The 19,902-nt window shown below is 49.8% G+C and overlaps 1 protein-coding gene across 6 annotated transcripts in view; it reads right to left on the bottom strand.

Moving 5' to 3' along the window:
- Window positions 1–9,025: 9,025 nt before the first annotated feature.
- LOC146396322 (uncharacterized) overlaps window positions 9,026–19,902 on the bottom strand; it is a 43,559-nt gene continuing 32,682 nt past the window's right edge. For 2 of the 6 annotated variants that reach the window (XR_014826507.1, XM_084994669.1), the window contains 2 exons: window positions 13,601–13,723; window positions 9,026–12,107 (listed from right to left, as the gene is read on the bottom strand). The gene's annotated coding sequence lies outside the window, so the exon portion shown is untranslated. Of the gene's footprint in view, window positions 12,108–13,600; window positions 13,724–14,112; window positions 14,166–14,368; window positions 14,613–14,810; window positions 14,886–19,902 lie in introns of those variants that run through there. The other 4 variants (XR_014826505.1, XR_014826506.1, XR_014826504.1 and 1 more) reach the window with 4 other exon arrangements.

Here is a 19,902-nt window from a genome sequence, read left to right as displayed (position 1 = left end):
AACTAGAATCTAATATAAAGCACAAATGAACATTTCCACAGAAGAGAAAATAATAGACTTGGAGAATGGACTTGTGGCTGCCCAGGGAGAGAGGGAGGGAGTGGGAGGGATTGGGAGCTTGGGGTTAACAGGTGCAAACTATTGATCTTGGAATGGATGTACAATGAGATCCTGCTGTGTGGCATTAAGAATTCTGTCTAGATACTTACATTGCCACACAACAATGTGATGAAAACCTGTGCGTACATGTATGCGTAACTTGGTCACCATGCTGTACAGCGGGAAAAAAAAAATAAATGAATAAATAAATAATAAATAACAAAGAAACACACATGTGCACTTCCCCAAATATTTAGGCCTAAAATCTCCCTACTGAAAAATACAAGTGCATAGCCCCAGCAAATATTCTACCAAATGACCATGCCCCTTGAATACACACACAAACTCATACACACAACTCCTCTCCACAAGCCCCAAATATACCCACAATTACCCAGGACATTACAAATATGGCAACGTATAACACCTATGCATTTAGTTCCAAATACACATATAATACATGCTCTGCATATACATAAAATCACACTTCCCCCCCCCAGCCTTCATGCAAATACAGAAGCACAGAAACACAGGACAGCCACCTATGGAATATTCACCAGTCTCATAAAAGTTTCAGACTTGCCCTAAACACATCAAAAGACACACACACAGCTCCTGAAAAACTGCTACACAGAAAAGCCAAGAAGCATACAACATGCTACAAATACACAAATAATCATCCTAAAGATAAGGATAGATTCGGATACTTAAAATACATGAAAAGTCCCACTGGGGGTGAAAGACAAGGTTTATGAGTTTGGGGAACTGGTGTAAGCTGAGGAGCACTCAAGGAATGGAACCCAGCTATGATCTACACTAACTTGAAGGAAGACCAGGGGCCTGTATGAGTCAGACATGCTGAAGCCACAAACCCCCATACTTAAAACATAGGACAACAGATAGGAAGAGTAAATCCTGTTGCATGAAGTCATGGAGTTAGTAGTCCTTGAAAAGCAGCATTTTTTCACATACCCAAGACAGAAATATAGATGACAGGGGACAAAACTAGGTAAATGGGGACATTAGCTGGAAACCTGAGATGAATTGCCATATTGTACATGTTACCACACTCCTGGTAATACACACAGGACTTCAATAGCATTGTTGACTGACCTGGTTAAGCCATGTAGGGGCAAAGTGAGGGACAAAAGATGTAAGCCTTGACATCTGCCCCCAAATGAGGAAGAAGGCAGACTTCTCCCTTCTCCTCTTTTCCTTGGATTATAAAAATGGAGCTCTCGTGGTTCTTGGGGCTGCTCTGCTCCCTTGCCAGCCTACTTCTCTCTCTCTCACAAGTGTCTTATGCTAAAAAAGCTCGCTCATTGCCTACTGCTTTGTCTCAAGCTGAATTCATTCTGCAATGAGTCAGAAAAGCCTGAGCTTCATGAGTCCTGACACTGGGAGAGAGGTTTTTCCTTAAAAGACAGTGGCTTTGAGGAGTTTGAGTCATTCTTTTGTGGCACAGAAGGTTAAGGATCCAACTTTGTCACTGCAGCCATCCAGATCGCTGCTGTGGCATTCAGTCCTGGGCCTGGGAACCTCCACATGTGGCAGATAATATCAAAAAAAGGAGAAAAAATAATCATTGTGTTCCAGTCCACTCCTAACCTGGGATCCTGGGTTCAAGTGCCAAACTACCGTGCAGGTTGATTCAAGTCCCACTCTCAATTTTGGCTGGGTTGAAGTCCCAGCCACGGAGTTTCACTACATTCCCCACATATACAACATAAATGGATTGTACACCCAAACAAACAGACCTCCCTAATGACCAAACATGGCCCTTATGCATAGGCAGATAATCCAAGTCCACCTTTAGACACACAATCCCAAAACTCATGGGTGAAAACACCATGTGCCAAATATTCCCCTGAACACCAACTTACAAACACCTAAACACCAACTCCTTGAGTGTGCCTCTGTTACATCTCAAAACCCTTCAAATATAACACTCACCCTTAAAAACGTTCACCAAAACACAGGCATGAACTCCCCTTATACACACATATCCATAGACCTAACCAACCCAGATATCTGACCACCCACCAGACTCCCAACAACCTATCAAATATGTATGAACCCCATCTAGGCTTGTGCATCATTCATGATTTACATCAGACTACAAAGAGATGGTGAGCACTACATTCAGGAAAGTTGTCCCCACCATGGACCCAAGCATGCCTTTTGAATATGAGCATTGACAGTAATTTTTATGTTCTGAAGGAGACAGCAATGAAACTATGATCATGTACCTTGGCTCTTCACTGATTTTCCAGTGACCTGCGCTACTTCCTGGGAAGTGCATGAGGGTTTTCAAATTGGAAATGTTTCTGTCTAGCTTTCCTACTCTTGAGAACTGCATGCTGGAATGGCACACATTTGAATGGCCCACAAACTTTATGCACCTGCCTCTGGAGGCCCTGCAATCACTCAAGTCTTCATGCAGCCCGACCCACAGTGCTGCCAATAAACTGTGGTGGAAACACTGCTCCGGACCTTAACTCCATGCTGGCATGAACCCACACAGAGGAGGGCCCAGATATCCTACAGAGTGAAAAAGAGTGCTGAGGGCTCACACCCAACACGTGAAAAGTCCCCATATGCCTTACCAGGGCCTTCACAGAATTAAGCAGAAAGGCCGCCATGACTGGCCCCACCCCCAGGCGGGCCACCCGTTGGGAAACCACCCTCTGCCCTCATGCATGCACTACTGGCTTCCCAAGCAGACCCGCCTCAACAGATGCTAGGAGCGGTTGGTGGAGGGTAGTCCCTGCACCTGACAGCCCTAGCCACTAGTGGACATGTGCATGCTTGCTGGCGTGGGATGTGTGAATACCTAGCCCAGGTATTCTTGCAAGAGAGGAATATAATGGAGAATTGGCATCCTCTGGGGAGTTTTTTGATATGTCTTCTCATTGAGAACTTTCTGACCTTCTCCTCTTCAACCTCTCTCTTGTGAGATGATCTCCCACATTCAAATTGCAAACTTGAAAACTGTCCATTTAGATATGATCCCCATGAAAGAGTTCGGAGAGCTCCAGCCTAAGCACGGTATCCTCAATTTGGGCCAAGGGTATTCATGCCCTTTGGGCTGCAGTTCCTTAGTTTTGCTTACTGTTTTTTCTAGAAATATTAGGTCCTTTTACCTAGCAAGCCTTAGGGTTCCATTAAAAAGAATTTCTAGCAATGAATTGTAGACATGGAAAACACTCTGAGAGAAATTTCTCCTGTTTCCATGCCTAGAGCTTTTCCAAATGCATTTGTTCTACTCAAATGTTTTGCTCTCAGTGTAGTTAGTTAATGCATGGAAGTTTTTCAATAAAGGTTGATTCATAGGTGTTTCCTTTGTAAGGTTTTGGTTATCCGTGTGAAGTAAACTTGACAATCTTGGCCAATTATACCACAGCAGGTACTTTGGGAACAATTGTACTCTCCCTCCCTACTTCTTTGACTACATCACAGAATTTCCATTGGCAATCAACCAACAAATAAATAGGAGCAGATTCAACTTACTGACCTGACATTGTCATACTTTGCAAAGAAATATGAACCATCAGGACTGTTCTCCGGTTAGCTGCAACGTTGGAGCATTTCTTCATCAACAGGATACCTCTCATGAGCCCTTACATCTAACAACACCCAGAGCTCCCAAGGGCACAGACTTGAAACCTCCACAAGACACAAACCTGGAATCTCTCAGTGCCTTTGAATTTCCATCAGCAAGTGGGAGATTACCTGTCTTCTGATGCTTGTGATCCATTTCCAGAGATGTTTCTCCTCAGCTCTCAGTGCCTGCCCTGAAGCTCTCTGCAGGAATAATCAGATAAGGGTCCAAAAGACATTGAGACACCCACATCCATGACTGGTTTTCCCTAATTACATTTCAGCTAATTTGATTATCTCTGCCTCTAGGATGTAGGGTTTGGAGGTAGTAAACAAAAATTGATTGCAGATTGGGAATGTCACTTTTCCACAATGTGATTTTCTATCAGGGTCCCTGAGAAGATGCATTCAAATACTATATCAGAGCTATGAGTGAGGATCTTATAAATAATCGGTTGAATGCCTGAACAAGGGGAGGAGACAACAAGGAGCCTGCCCTTCTTGAGAGCCTGGGTACAATGCTTGCCTCACCAATCCTCTTATATGAAGTTATTGGTTGAAAAACATTTAAAATTTTCATTATAAGAGCTCAAATACAGAGAAATATTTCCAAATTGTTTATTTTTTCAATCCCTCATCAAGAGCTACTTGATAGAAAGCTCACCATGGTATTGCTTGAAATCCTCTCACCTCAGCTTCTCACTCTCTTTTGAGTCCATTTTTCTTTGCAAGGGGTAAGAAGCTTCTGAAGCATCTTCCCAAGTCTTTTTCTCAATGTGGGACACTCCTTATAAACCTCTCTTGCCTTCCCCGACACCCTAACATCAGTAGGAATTGTAGTGGTGCTACAGCAGAGAATGAATTTCACCTCCCAAGAGATTTGGCTGCAGTCCTATTAGGTTTCCACCCCTTATCTCCCTTGGCAAGTTTCCTAATTGTCCTCTCTTCTCACCACACAAAACATGACTACTCATTCATATCATTAGGAGAGTGTAAGGTGACATTAATTCTCAACATGAAAATAAGAGTCAGAGAACTGTTTCTCATTTGTGTCTCTGTTTTGTTTTCTAAGGGATGCAGATGGGACCATAGGTAATGATGAGCCTAGATTCTAAAGTGGAAGGTTATGGGATGCAGACAGGAAATTCACAAGCTTATAAGCAGGGCTTGCAGGCCAGGTCTTAGATGGGATTGGCTTTGTCCAAAAGGAGAGTGGACATTGGTGCATAAAATACTGGCACTCTCTCAAGGTGCACATGCATTTCACGGGTAGTTGATTTTTTAAATCCTAGAAATACAAGGAGTTTCCAATGTGGCTCAGCAGAAACGAACCTGGCAAGTATCCACGAGGATGTGGGTTTGATCCCTGGCCTCCATCAGTGAAAGAAGGATCTGGTGTTGCCTTGAGCTATGTTGTAGGTCACAGACACAGCTTGCATCCCATATTGCTGTGGGTGTCCATAGGCCTGCAGCCGTAGGTCCGATTTGACTCCTATTCTGGAACTCACATATGTTGCAGGTCTGGCCCTAAAAAGGAAAATAAATAAAAGACCAAAAAAAAAAAAACCCAGATCTCTGGGATATTTAGTACATTAACTTGTCTTCTTGTCCCTTATTTCTGTCCTTAACCCCACGAAGCACAAACACTCAATCCTATATCCTGCCTCTTCCATTGACATTTCATCCTGCAGATTTGGGGTCCCTTTGCCATTTTATTTTGGGTTGGACCAAAATGCACACTTCAGTTTCTAGTCCAAGTTCTCATCCTCTCTAGAACTGCTCACTACTAAGCGCCTAATATGTTACCCTTTTTGGCTAGTCTTGCCAGATAAATGCTGATGCTGAGGGAAAGGTAAATTTCAGATAAATAGGGAAAGAACTTTCAGTAAAGATATGTCCAAAATGTTGCATAGGACAGAGTTAAGGCTAAAGGCAGGCACTGTGTATAGGAAATGAAAAATTTAAATGGAGCTGGATATTTACTTTTGATATTGCCTGGATTTGCACACTCTGTTCTTTCAGTTCCTTGAATTTCAAGAGAATGTAGAAACTCCCATAATAAAGGTTAGTCCAGTAACAGAGGAGCCACAATGGCAGTATGAAGGTGACAAAAATAATACTCAGATATACGGAGACAAGATTTAATTTTCTATTTTTCCTTTTTACTTTTTTCCAAGATGAACTCTTACCTTATAATTGTTAAGTTTTCCATTGCAGTTGATTTACAATGCTTTGTCTATTTCAACTGTACAGCAAAAGGACCCTGTCATACAGACACACACACACGTATATATACATATATATTATACATATATAATTGCTTTCTCACATTATCCTCCAACATTTTACATCCCTGTGCACATTTTAATTTTCAGAGACAAAGAAATAATTTTTGAAAAGGCAAATGGATTGCATTCAATGTTCCTTGCCCAAAAGATCTCTGAAAAGATGTGAATGAAACAAGTATCTCTGATTACCAGTGGGAACGAGGACTGAGTGGACAGGGGAAAGAGGGGGGAGGAGGACTCAACACTGCAAATTCTATCTCACACAAGTGGATTGTGATCCCTGAGAAGGGAGGATTTGTTGAAAATATTACATTCGATCATTAAAAAGGTAAAACATACAATACTTACCAGCAATGTCATAATATGGGAAACACGTCAGACTGATCTCTGGTCTTGGACACGTGGGCTGTGCAGCGGCTTTTTGGATAGGCTGGGCCTTTCCAGCACAAAGGAACATGAGGAAGGTGGGTGCTGCTGGATGCTGGTTGGCACACAAGACGGCTTCCTTAGGAAAGACGGACACACACAAATCACAAATGGTGGGTCTGCTGAGAGAAGCCAAACCATAAACATTGGGTTCCAGGTGGCCATGAAAACCCAAGTGGTTATCAGATGATAAAAGGTGAATTTTGTTCAGAAAGTCTGGCCTCTGGGGAAGGAAGCCAAGAGCCAGGACGGAAGCTGAGGGGGTTGAAGGACAACAAACAAGTTGATGAATAACGAAGGGAAAGGGAACATCAAGACAAACCTTGGTGCTGTGACTCTGAAAACCAACACATACATTGCCTGACGAGGCACTCAACAATTGTCTGGCCCCTGCATAAGGTGGAAGAAACGTCTGGTTCTTGCCTCCCTGCAGAGGCCAGCATGGAATGGCACCCCACCCCCACCCAGGCTCAACTGCCCTCGGCCCCTCCCCCACTGCAGAATGACTGGAGGCCCGCATTCTACTGTTGAGATTCAAACTTGGGCTCCTTTACTTGCGTCCTGAGCATCTGTTGGGGCAGGTCCCTCGCTGGGTCCTGCTCTTGACTGTCCACGTTGAGGCCACCAGCCCGTGGTGGTCCAGGCCCATGCCTGTGGGAATGGCTTCAGAAGGCGGTAAGCCTCTAGACAGGGGCTGTTTTCCAAGAGAAAGGGCCTCCCTCAAATCCCTGGGTTTCCGTTGGGACCCTTCACTGTGGACATGGAGTTGGACGGAAGGAGAGGAAGGCGACAGCACTGCACCCCAGGGACATCTCAGCTGGGGAGCCTGTAGAAACCTGAGGCTGCCCTGGGGAGGACAGCTGCTTGGAGGTGGTTCAAGAGGCCTTGCTCTGGTTGGGGAGGCAGGATGGCAGCAGGCAGGTTGGCGGTTTCTAGAAGGGAGACAAGCCACTTGGGACGTGTATGTAGCCAGTTTCCTCTTGCTATTCAATTTTATAACAAAACTTACTAATTTCAACCAATAGAGGTGAGTCGTTTGAAACAGGTAAAGATTAAATTTTAGAAAATTTGTAAGAAATGACATCTTGTGGAGTTCCCACGGGGGTGCAGCAGGTTAAGCATGTGGCATTTCCACAGTTCCAGCTTAGGTGGGATTCAGTCCCTAGCCTGTTTCTCTATGCTGCAGGTACAGCCAAAAAAAACCCAGAAAACCTGACATTTCACTGTACTCCTGCCTACAGAATCTAGGCAGAGAGGCTGTTTTCACAACTAGACAATTAATTGTTATCCCTAAGCCATTCATTCCTTAACAGTTCTAATCTTTTATATGTATTAATCTCTTTAAGAAACATAAGAATCTTGCCAATACCTACGGTTTTATCAATGAACCCATTTTATCAACTGTCAGTGCCATGGCTATACATGTACGAAATCTAAAATATATATGTGTGTATTGCATATCCCGAGTTTGCTATTTTTCTGCCTTTTGCTTCTTAGGGCCACACCTGCAGCATAGGGGAGTTCCCAGGCTATGGGTCTAATCAGAGCTGTGGCTGCTGGTCACAGCCACAGCCACAGTCACAGCAATGAGGTATCCAAGCCATGTCTATGACCTATACCAGAGCTCACGGCAATGCCGGATCTCTGACCCATTTAGTGAGGCCAGGGATCAACCCTGCATCCTCGTGGATACCAGTCAGATTTGTTTCCACTGTGCCACAACAGGAACTCCTTGGGTTTGCTATTTTTCATATCACACTCTCCCTCCCTCAATCATTCCAATGGTGCTGTGGGGTGATCAGTCTTGACACAGACACCTTTCCTGGGTTCCCCTCACAGAGCCCTGTTCTGGACCCCATACCAACTTCAGCCACCCCTCTCTCCACACTCCTTTCTGCAGTGAGCTGCTCTAGGCCCCACCGGACAGCTGCTAACATACTCTACATGGATGAAACATCGCAGTAGGTTATGTGACAGCAGGTTATCTGGTAGAGCTGCATGAACCAGAGGGACTCAACTCTTGGCCACGCTCAGGCTGCACACACCCCAAACACTTTGCTTCCTGATAGCAGTGACTTTCAAACAAGATTCTTACTCAAGTCCCAGAGAATAATGCAGACATGGGTGCTAGCTGCATGTACATTTCATAAGAAAGGACTTATGATCTTAGACTAAATCTAATCACACATTATAAAATTCATCAACCAATAAATGAATCATCTGGGGGACATCTACAGTACAAATACTTTCATGTCAGTCCTTCAGAGGTTTCTTAAAAGAGTTTTGGAATTTATTTGACCAGGGGGAGGGGTTGGTCAGGGGATTTAGAAAGACCCCATCACACATTCCCCATCGGACAACAATGTCCTGGAAGGCAGCAACAATGGCTTCCTGCCACCAGCACAAGAGCAACAAGACTAGGGTCAACTCTGCACCCCCTGAAAACATGCCCAGTAACTGGTAGAGAGTATTTATGCTCCAAAAATATGAGACTTCCTCCCCCAGTACGAGGATACTCCAATAATCACTCACAGAGCCCCATCCTCTCAGTTTACAATGAAGAAACAATGGCTGGAAGAAGTGGAGTCATTGGACCAAGGTCACCCAGTAGCTTGGAGTCCAAGTAAATATATTTATTTAGCAAACAAGGGTCTGGAAACCAGTGCAGTAAAGTCCTCATCATCAGAGTGATTTTATTATTCCTCAGCCAGCCAGCCATATATTTGTTCTATTAAACTTTCACCACACAGCCTTGGCTTTAATATTGTCACATGCATTCCTCTTCTCTCCCCAGAAGAGTGATGCTCTTTGAGGCACAAGATTCCCTCCAAATTCCATGTTAACAGTCCAGGAGAGCCTGGCTCTGCTGGGTGAGGAAGGACCACCACCTGACTCAGTGCTGCTGGTGGCAGCAAGCCAGCTGAGCAATGCCTCAGGTCCTGAGTGGACTCACTGGGAAGGCTGGTCTTGGCACTCATCAGGGGCTGTCGCAGCAGCTGCATGTCTGTCATATCCACATTAGGTGTCCAGGGCTGATTGAGGGGCCAGAGTGTAGGAGGAGGCTGAGTGTTGGCTGTACTCTTAAGACCTAGGAGAGGTACAGGACAACACCCACACCCTCACTTCAACACTGGGAGAAAGCCTGAGACCAAAGTGAACCATGAAGGTCAAGGGTGGATGCTGCAGGAATAAGGGGATAAAGCTCTGTCTTCCTCATTGAGCACCCTTGCTGGGTAGATCTCTCCTCTGGGACTGTGACCCTCTCTCTGTAAACCAAACTGTCACCAGTCTGAGGTCTTATGTGAAGATGGATCTTCCACATATCAAATTAGGTTCTAGGCTTAACAAGAGTCTTCTTGGCACATACTTAGTGGGATGACATTGGTGATGGGGGCCAAAACCCTGCTGTAAGCCATGGTGCTCCATGGCCTGCAGGGTCCTTCGGTGGGGGAGAACTGTGGTCCAGTGACTGCAGGGGCCTACTTGCCATGGGCAGAAACCCAGGATGTCAGTCATCACATATGTGTTTCATCAGAGGGGTCACGTGCTTCATGGTAGGCGAATCAGGAAGGAGCATGTGCCAGGAGCTAGGATGCAAGGGCAAGGCTGTCTGAGAACCTCAGTTACTGACCGCAGCTGCATTTTCCACGGGCCACATGCTGTTGGAACTAGACTTTGGTGCAAGCAAGTTTAGAGGGGTTCTCCATGGTGGGAGCTGTGTTCTCTCCTGATGGCACTCTGCCCATGCCAGCCTTGTGGTGTGAAGACAGAATGAGGATTGGGTGGGCTGTTTCTCAGCTGTGAAACCTGCATAAAAGGAGCTGAAACTCAGATATTCAGGCTTATGGACTGTCAGTGAGACCATGCTCCTTGCCTCTGATCCTTTCCTGCTTCCTCATCCTATTTCTTCACCAGTGAGCCTGAAAAGTAGGCATGGATATAGGAATGGAGGATGGAGGCTCCAGCCCAGCAGCACAGTGGTGCTGACCAGTGAGGCATGGAAGTCCTCGTGTGTTGCCGAGGCTCATCGTCCAGCATAGATGCAGGCAAAGCCCAGTGAAGATTTCAAAGTCAAGAGGAGAGTGTACTCAGAAGGCTGTGCCTGGACATCTCTGACTCTAGAATGAAGCTTGCTCAGAGGCAGAGGGGAAACCAGTCAGTTGGTTAGAGAAAAGCCTTTAGCTCTGCCACTTAAACTAACAGACTTACAAATTACCTGACAGGCTTTGGGACAACACGAGGAAGCCTCAGAAGACTAGGGTCAACTTCCTAACAAGTTTTGTTCTAACAAGAGGGGAAGGAAGCCCTGTATTTTAGCAAATAGCTGGGAGAGGAGGAACGAGCCAAGTGAAAAGGCAGATGAGGCTGGCAGCCCCGGGCAATCTTCAAAAAATTACTGGGAGAAACCCAGGGGGAGCGAGGAAGCTGTTGATGGGAGGTTCTGTTCCTGGTGGGGGTGGGCGGTTGCTGTTCTGCTGCAGAACTTGGAAAGCTGAGTCAAGCCATGGTGCTTGATTTAGCTTGGCTTGGTCTTTCTCAGGTCGAGCATTTGACAGGCACCTGCAGAGCTCTCTCTGAACCCCAGAGAGCTCAGACTACAAATCATCATTAGCAAAAGGTTCACAGCTTAGGTTAAGAAATGAGAAGGGACTAGGTCCATCTTCAGCAGATGAAGAAACCAGGAGGCACTCTTTTCTGCACAGAAGCCAAAGACAGCAGCCTTAAAATGTCTTGGGCCAGTTTGAAGAAGTATAGGGAAAAGAGCAATGGTTGTAAGGAAAGCAGGGCCCTTAATTTTGTTTGGAAGTTGCTTATTATAATTGCGGATTCCATCATCATCTGGGGTGTGGGAACCCTTGAGAATAGAAAAGGGGATTTCGGAAGTTTTAACGCACAGCCTATACATGGTGAAGAGACAGGAAATGCCATGAAACCTGAAGGTGCCACCAATGCAAGTTACACACTTGTTAGCTGACAGTGGGGCTTTGGATGCCATTTTTCAGGGAGAAAGGCAGTCTGTCTAAAGGGTAGAAGGTGTCCCTAGAACATAGAAACTCTGTGTCACAACCCATTGACCGGAGACAGCTTTTAATTGACCATGGATGTTTGAGGCTAGAGTCTGGTGAAATTATGCACTTTTAATGGCAACTTGGAGGAGCTTAACCAGGACATGCACTGCTCTTTTCTCTCTTTGACTCCTTGTCCATTGTCCTCCTCTACACACTGCAAGCCATCTGCCATAGTCTGTAACTGGTGACAACCGTGCAGATTTAAACTGCAGGAGAGGCATCAGGCTCTGCAAACTCCGCATTTCCAAAATCGCTGTTTGGACTGTAAGCTGACCAAATAGACACATTTAGGATTTGGGCTCCTGTTTCCCAGCCAGAAATGCAGGCCTGGGAAAAGATGCTTCTCTATCTTGACACAAAGCTTTGTCTTGACAATTCATTGGAGCATTGAGAAAATTGAACACAGAAGTCTCAGAGTTGGTGCAGCCCAATTTGGAAGCACTGGGAGGCTCCACATCCATTCCGGGGAAAATGAATTATGCTGCAGGTTCCGAAGAAGATCCTGACATTATCAGGAGCTGCTCTCACTAGGGCCCTCTGGTCAGGACCAGCCAGAGGAAGAAAAAGGAGGAGAGAAGAGATGCTCTTCCGGGATCTTAGGTCTTGAGTTGATGATGGGAGGGAGCTGGGTGAGAAATTTTACAAAGTTATAACACATTGTTACGATCCCTCACCTCGTCAGCTCCTGTCTGCTTGACAAGGACAATATCCTTTCAGGAAAATATGAAATAAAATGGAAAGTGGCCTCACGATGAAGTTACCTGAAGCAATGGCCTGATATGTTACAGAGTGTTGGGAGCAACATTAAAAAGGCATTTGTAACTGGCCACCTCCATGGCTCCAAGTGGAAGCTGATGCAGGCCTTCTCAGTCCCAGGGCTTTTGTGAGAGTTGGCCCCTCATGACCACTCTTGGCAAGCCAGGCCTGGGACGCTGGGGACCCCACCAGGGAAAAATTCCTTTTAAAGAGTCACAGCCCCTCTAACATGGACATTCTAGCAAGAGTCACGTCTGGGCAGAGGGTCAGAGGCATTCGCACCTGTGAGAGCACGAAGGAGTAGCCCAGCACCAAAGGGGGCTGGAAGTTGGCGACTGTCACCACAATAATCTAATTATTACTCTGCTCCTGTCCCCTCCTGAATAACTTTTTTATTGAAGTAGAGTTGATTTCCAATGTTGTGTGTCAGGTGTGCAGAAAAGTGATTCCATTATACCCCTGCATGTGTATATCTAGTCTTTTCCAGATTCGTTTCCATTACAGGTTCGTACAAGATGCTGATAGGTTGTCTATTTGATATTTAGTAGTGCTGATAACATCCTCAATCTACCATAACTGGGCCCATCTGAATGACACCCAACACCGCTCCTTCCTGAAGGCTTTCCTCTCAAGCTGGATGCCTGTCAAGATTCCTGTGCTGTGTGACAGCCCTCTCACTGCTGGCCCTGCAGTCAGCCCCTTCTCCACTTCCTCTAGCTGTCCTCTCACCTCATCACCACCCACCCCGCCTTATTCCCACCTCATTACCGACCTCCCACTTCATCACAGCTGTCACCATCCCATCGCCACCCTCCTCCTTCACCCCCATCCTCCCACCTCACCGCAGATCTCCTAACCACCCTCTCTCTCAGCTCAACTCCACCATCCTCCCACCTCATCTCCGTAACCCCACCTCATCGCTGTCCTCCCCACTTCATCACTGGCATCCTTCCACCTCACCACCACCCCCCCATCTCATCACCAACCTCCCACTTCACCACCACCCTCCATCTCATCACCAACCTCCCACCTCATCACCATCCTCCCCATCTCACCACCACCCTCTCATCTCATCTCCGTCTTCCCCATCTCACCACCACCCTCCCATCTCATCGCCAACCTTCCACCTCATCACCATCCTCCCATCTCACCACCACCCTCACATCTCATCTCCGTCTTCCCCACCGCCCCCTCACTCCCTCAGCACCACCACCTGCTCCCCACTGGCTCTTCTGGCGCCCTGGACTCCTCTGCCCCCCCCAGGCCTCCTTCTTCTCCTCAGCAGTTCAACTGTCACCTACAAAGCCCATTAACAATTCCCTGCTCATAAAAGTACAGTCTGGGAAATAAAGCAAAGTCTACCTTTTCTTTTCCTTTGTGCTTGGCCAGGTTTCAGTTGCTTGCAGGGCGCAGTGCAGAGACACCACGCCTGCACTGCAGACCCCAGTTAGGGAAGCAGCTGCGCCAGCCGTTAAAAAACGGTTCCTGAGGAAATAAGAGCAACACCGCGATTCAAGATGGCAGCGGACTGTGAACTAGGCTGTGCCTGGGATTGGGTGTGAGCCGTGTGTCCCCGCCTCCCGCGGCCTGCCGAGGCCCCGCCCCCCGGGCACATTGCCAGCCGAGGCCCCGCCCCCCCGCGCTCGGCCTGCAGAACCCTCGCCCCCCAGTCACATAGCCTGCTGAGGCCAAGCCCCCCGGCAGAGGGCCTGCAGAGGCCCCGAAACCTGGCACATGGCCTGCCGAGGCCCCGCCTCCCCGCGCGCGGCCAGCCGAGGCCACGCCCCCCGGGCACATTGACAGCCGAGGCCCCCCCCCCCCCCCCCCCCCCCCCCCCCGTCCCCGCGCGCTCGGCCTGCAGTAGCCGCGCCAACCTGGCACAAGGCCGGCCGAGGACCCCCTGTCAGCGCGCGGCCTGCGAGGCCCCGCCCCCCAGGAAACGCCTGCCGAGGTCCCGCCTCCCTGGCACGCGGCCTGCCGAGGCCACATCCCCCCAGGAAAAGGCCTGCCCTGGCCCCGCCTCCCCGCGCGCGGCCTGCCTAGGCCCCGTCCCCCCAGGAAAAGGCCTGCCGAGGCCCCGCCTCCCTGGCTCGGCCTGCAGAAGCCGCGCCCCCCAGTCGTATAGCCTACCGAGGCCCCGCTCCCCCCGCGCGCGGCCTGTCGAAGCACCACCTCCCCGCGCGCGGCCTGCCGAGGCCCCGCCCCCACGGCACAGGGCCTGCCGAGGCTTCTCCTCCCTGGCACGCGGCCTGCCAAGGCCCTGCCTCCCTGGCACATGGCTTGCCGAGGCCCCGCCTCCCCGCGCGGGGCCTGCAGAAACCTTGCCCACCTGGCACTTGGCCTGCTGAGGCCCCGCCCCCCAGGCACACGGCCCGCCGAGACCCCGCCTCCCCGCGCATGGCTTGCCCAGGCCCCGTCCCCCCAGCACAAGGCCTGTCTAGGCCCCGCCTCCCCGCGCGGCCCCCAGAAGCCGCGCCCCCCAGTCACATAGCCTGCGGAGGCCCCGCCCCCCCGGCGCAGGGCCTGCCGAAACCCCGCCTCCCCGCCCGCGGCCTGCAGAAGCCTTGCCCACCTGGCACGTGGCCTGCAGAGGGGCCCCCCCCCCCCCCCCCGCCCTGTCCGCGCAAGTCCCGCAGAAGCCGCGCCCCTCAGTCACACAGCCTGCCGAGGCCCCGCCTCCTCAGCACGCGGCCTGCTGAAGCCCCGCCTTCCCCAGATCGGCCTGAAGAAGCCACGCCCCCCAGTCACACAGCCTGCTGAGGCCCCGCCCCCCTGGCACCTGGACTGAAGAGGCCCTGCCTCCCCGCAAGGCCTACTGAGGGGGGTCCCCTTCGCACCCTACAGGGCCTGCTAAGGCCCCGTCTTCCTGCCGAGTCTGCCCCCCCCCCCCACCGCCGCCACCCCACGCCGCCTGCAGTGGCTATGCGCCCCACCGCCGAGCCCCAGCGCGCCTGCCTTGTCACCTCGCCACCACCACCACCCCCCCCCCACCCCCCGCCCCCCGCCCATGAACTGAGGAGACACTGTGAAGCTCCCAGGCCCGCCTGACTGCAGAGTGTGTGCTTGGAGCTCACAGCCCCGTCTTCGGGTGATGGAGAATGCTTTCCTTTCCTTCGCTGGGCCGGAGCCACGAGGGCAGGTGGCCCCTTGATGCGGCCCAGCTGGAAAGTGTCAGGAACACAACTTCCACCTGGTCTCTATGCCTACTGCTGGAAGCCACCGTGTCCAGCTCCCTTGGCCCATCCCCAGCTCTACCTGCAGTGGTTACCCTCTGCTCCCCACTGCTGGCCGGGTCCCACCTAGGCCACCATCCCGGGGCCTCTGGCCACTCACAGTCCCTCCCTGCACCTGCTCCCTCCAGGCTTCTTCCACGTTGTCCTCTGTCCCCCACAACCACACTGTTCCCACCCCTCCCTCACTGGTCCCCAGCTTTGGTCTCATCCACTCAGGTGTCCTTTCCTCCTTCTGGACCCTCTACGCCTCCCTGACACGCGGCCTGCCGCGGACCCCCTGTCCGCGCGCTGCTCGTCGAAGCACCGCCCCCCCCAGGAAACGGCCTGCGGAGGCCCCGCCTCCCCCGCTCAGCCCGCAGAAGCCGCGCCCCCCAGTCACATAGCCTACCAAGGCCCCGCCCCCCCGGCAGAGGGCCTGCCGAGGCCCCGCCCCCCAGGACACGTGCTGCAGAGGCCCCGCCCCCCCGGCACAGGGACTGCTGAGGCCCCGCCTCCCTGGCACGCGGCCTGCCGAGGCCCCCGCTGTCAGCGCGCGGCCTGCCGAAGTCCCGCCTCCCCGCGCGCTGCCTGCCGAGGCCCCGCCCCCCCAGGTCACGGCCTGCCGAGGCCCTGCCTCTCAGCAGGCCACCGAGGGGGGATTCCCCCCCACCCCCCGCACAGGGCCTGCTAAGGCCCCGTCTTCCCCCGTGTGGCCTTCCGAGGCTCTTCCCCCCCCCTCCCCCCCCCCCCCCCCCCCCCCCCCCGCCACCCCAGGCCGCCTGCAGAGGCTCTGCGGCCCCCCGCCGAGCCCCAGCGCCTGCCTTGGCACCTCAACCCCCCCCATGGACTGAGGAGACCCTGTGAAGCTCCCAGGCCCGCCTGGCTGCAGAGTGCGTGCTTGGAGCTCACAGCCCCCTGTCTTCGGATGATGGAGAATGCTTTCCTTTCCTTCCCTGGGCAGGAGCCACACGGGCAGTTGGACCCTTGATGCGGCCCAACTGGAAAGTGTCAGGAACACAGCCTCCACCTGGTCTCTGTGCCTACTGCTGGAAGCTACCGTGTCCAGCTCCCTTGGCCCATCCCCAGCTCTACCCACAGTGGTTACCCTCTGCTCCCCACTGCTGGCCAGGTCCCACCTAGGCCACCATCCCGGGGCCTCTGGCCGCTCACAGTCCCTCCATATACCTGCCACCTGCAGTCCCTCCCTGCACCTGCTCCCTCCAGGCCTCTTCCACCTTGTCCTCTGTCCCCCACAACCACACTGTTCCCACCCCTCCCTCACTGGTCCCCAGCTTCAGTCTCATCCACTCAGGTGTCCTTTCCTCCTCCTGGTCCCTCTCTGGAGCACACTGCCAGGTCCACCAGCAACACTCGGTCCCCGTCTCTTGTTTGTTTTCTCTTTTCTCCACTAGAATGTAAGCCCCAAGCAGGGATTTTACTCTCCTGTCCTCTTTGCTGTGTTCCCAGTACCTCGAATAGTGTCTGGCGTGAGCTGAATGCTCCATAAACACTTGGTGAGTGAAAGGTGATGTGATGTGATGTGACAAGACAGTCCTGATTGGGAGAGGAGAGAAAAGTGACCAATGGTGAGCAGTCCTCAGGGAAGTGCTGACCCTTTCATGAGTGGGATGTTGGTGACAAGGTAACCAACTTGGACAGAAGACTCAGAAAGGTAGAGAGGGTGCCCAGGAGCTGAACAGAAGGAATGATGTGTTTACATTCAGACTCTCCCTGAGGAGTAGATGGGAATATTTTCATTGCTCACCAGAGAGTCAAAGGGCATCTAAAGAAATTGCTGACAATTTTGCTAAGTACAGTGCTTTTCGCTTGGTAGATGCACAAGGCAACTAACATATATAGCATCTACCAGCTTAAAAGCAATACTACCAGAATTATATAAAACTATATTTGAAAGTTTCTTTTAATAACATCTTGGGTTTTTTTTAAAGTCTAATTTTGTTCTGCAAAAGGGATGAGGTGTTGGTTCCTAGTAAAATAAGTCTACTTCCTCAATGTCTTTATTCCCATATACTAGATCTTATAACTACACTGGAGCTAAAAATTGCAAAACATAATTTCCACATTTGGCCGATAAAATCTAATGTACATTTAGAGTGTTATACTTTGCAAAGCCAAAGAAAAGGAATGTAGGTTATGGGACCTGGATACTTGGATTTGAAGAGTGTATCCGACATCCTAGCCATTCTGAACCTTGGTTTCATCAACTGAAAAATGGGAATCCTGTTGTGTCTAGAACCAGTATAATTTTAGTGACTAACAGCGTGTGCTACGGGTAGTACATGCTCCAGAGTGCTGCTAACAACCTATACTTTCTCAGTTACTAAAATCCCAAACAAAACGGCCTACCTAATCTTGATGCTATTAAACAATTTTTAGGGGTTGTGATGCTATCACAACTCAAAAATTCTTTTAACTCTGAAAACCCAAATCATTCATAAAAACCATCCAAAAAGTTTTTATGCAAATGAGTCAGCTTTGAAGTGGAGAAGATATAAAGCACATATTGCATTATCTCCTGAATACTTTCATAAAGAACAGGGCTCCTTGAGTTCCCAACGTGGCTCAGTGGAAATGAATCTGACTAGCATCGCTGAGGACACAAGTTGGGTTCCTGACCTCCCTCCATGGGTTAAGGTTCCAGCATTGCTGTGAGCTGTGGTGTAGGCTGCAGATGTGGCTTGCATCCCTCATTGCTGTGGCTGAGGTGTAGGCTGGTGGCTACAGCTCTGATGCAACACCTAGCCTGGGAACCTCCATATGCCACGGATGCAGCCCTAAGGGGGGGGGGGGAACAGACAAAAACAGGGTTTCTGAAATGGCATGCAAGTACCTTGTTACACAATTCCATCCGAGTTTCTCAGAATTACATTATTAATTCTTTTTTTTTTCAAAAAGGACTTTAGAACCATAGGATTTCCCTAAACAAATGACCTTGTTCTATAGATGAGGACGTGAAGAGCAACTCCTCCCTGGTTGTACAGGCAAGACCTGGCACAGTCTCTAGACTGCTAATTCATTCCTTTGTCATCTGCATGATGGCTGGGGCAGCCAGTAACCCAGACAAAAAGAAAGCCATGGAAGGGAGACAGGCCAATAATATCTTCCAGATGAGCCTTGCCCACCTCCAGTCTCCTGACGCAAGCATTTCCATATTGCAGATCTTCTCACACGTGGCTCACCCACCAGCTGTGGATAACTGCCCTGAACATGGGGCCCTGGCTCACCCTCCACATCTGCACAGCCTAAAAGGATAACAGGTCATACACCTGAAGAAAGCATCACTCCAACACACACTGTAGGTGCCTTGTGAGGAGGATAAAAGCCAGGGCTTGAGGAGCCAGGGAGTAGGGAGCTCATTCCCGGAGTGCTCAGAAGAAGGAAGTGCTCAAGGGACAGGAAGTGTACAGTATGTTCTGGCTGGCAGAGGTCTGCCCTGGCTTCCACATGGTTCACCACTGGATCTTCCATCTGGTGGGAAGATGTTATTGATTTTATATATATACACATACAGTTGGTTCTCATTAGTCACAGATTCCATATCAGAGAATTCACCTATTCACTAAAAATGTATTTGTCACCCCAAGTCAGGGCTTGGGGTGCTTTTGCTCATATGTGGACACACACAGAGAAGAGAAAAATTCATCTACCTACAAATGCATTTCCAGCTAAGGCTGAACAAAGCGAAACTCTGCCTTCTTGTTTCCACTCATACTGTAAGCAAATGCCCCTTCTCTGGTCTATTTAGTGCCACATTTCCCCACATTTTTGTGGTGTGTGTGTGTGTGATTTAACTCTTTCAAGTGGCCCCCATGTTTGGTGCTGAAGTGTTGTCTAGGACTTTATGGGGGGGAAATACATTGGTTAGATACATTTGGTTTACACATAGGATTACAGTGCAATTGGCTGTGAGTTCAGTGCCAATGAAACAACAGTGTATATTAAACAAGGTGTCTTTAAACAGAAACACACATAAAATAAGCTTTTGTATTTATCAAGAGACAAAAAAGTGTGACCAGAGGCTGGCAGGAACCTAACCCTGAATTTCCCATGGGCGCAGTGGTTCAGTGTTCACTGATTCCATGTTTGTGGTGACTATAGACCCCAACCACATGACAATGAGGACTGAATAGGTATGTATATACCCATGCACTCATACATAGATATGCACTCATCCATGTCCGTGTAATGATGCAAACATGCGTGGGGCATATGGCATGTGGCTCCAGTCATGGTTTCATGAAGAGACTGTCATGGTTCTATAACCTATATTGTGAAAGCAGGAAATTTCAGGAGACGAAAGTGAAAAAAGAAATGCACCAAGACTCTGTGCATTAACCATTCATCAGTGGCCTGAATCCAGGATAAGACATGAATGAGATGGGCCATTCCACATGGCTTTGCAGGGAGATTTTACATCTTCCTGATAACAAC

The sequence above is a fragment of the Sus scrofa genome, chromosome 14 (assembly GCF_054392235.1).
Source record: "Sus scrofa isolate SSC_HxYL_T2T_F1_AM1 chromosome 14, Sscrofa_HxYL_maternal_Yorkshire_Landrace_v2.0, whole genome shotgun sequence".
Classification (NCBI taxonomy): Eukaryota; Metazoa; Chordata; class Mammalia; order Artiodactyla; family Suidae; genus Sus; species Sus scrofa.
The sequence above is the reverse complement of the archived record's forward strand: the minus strand, read 5'-3'. Positions and strand labels throughout refer to the sequence as shown.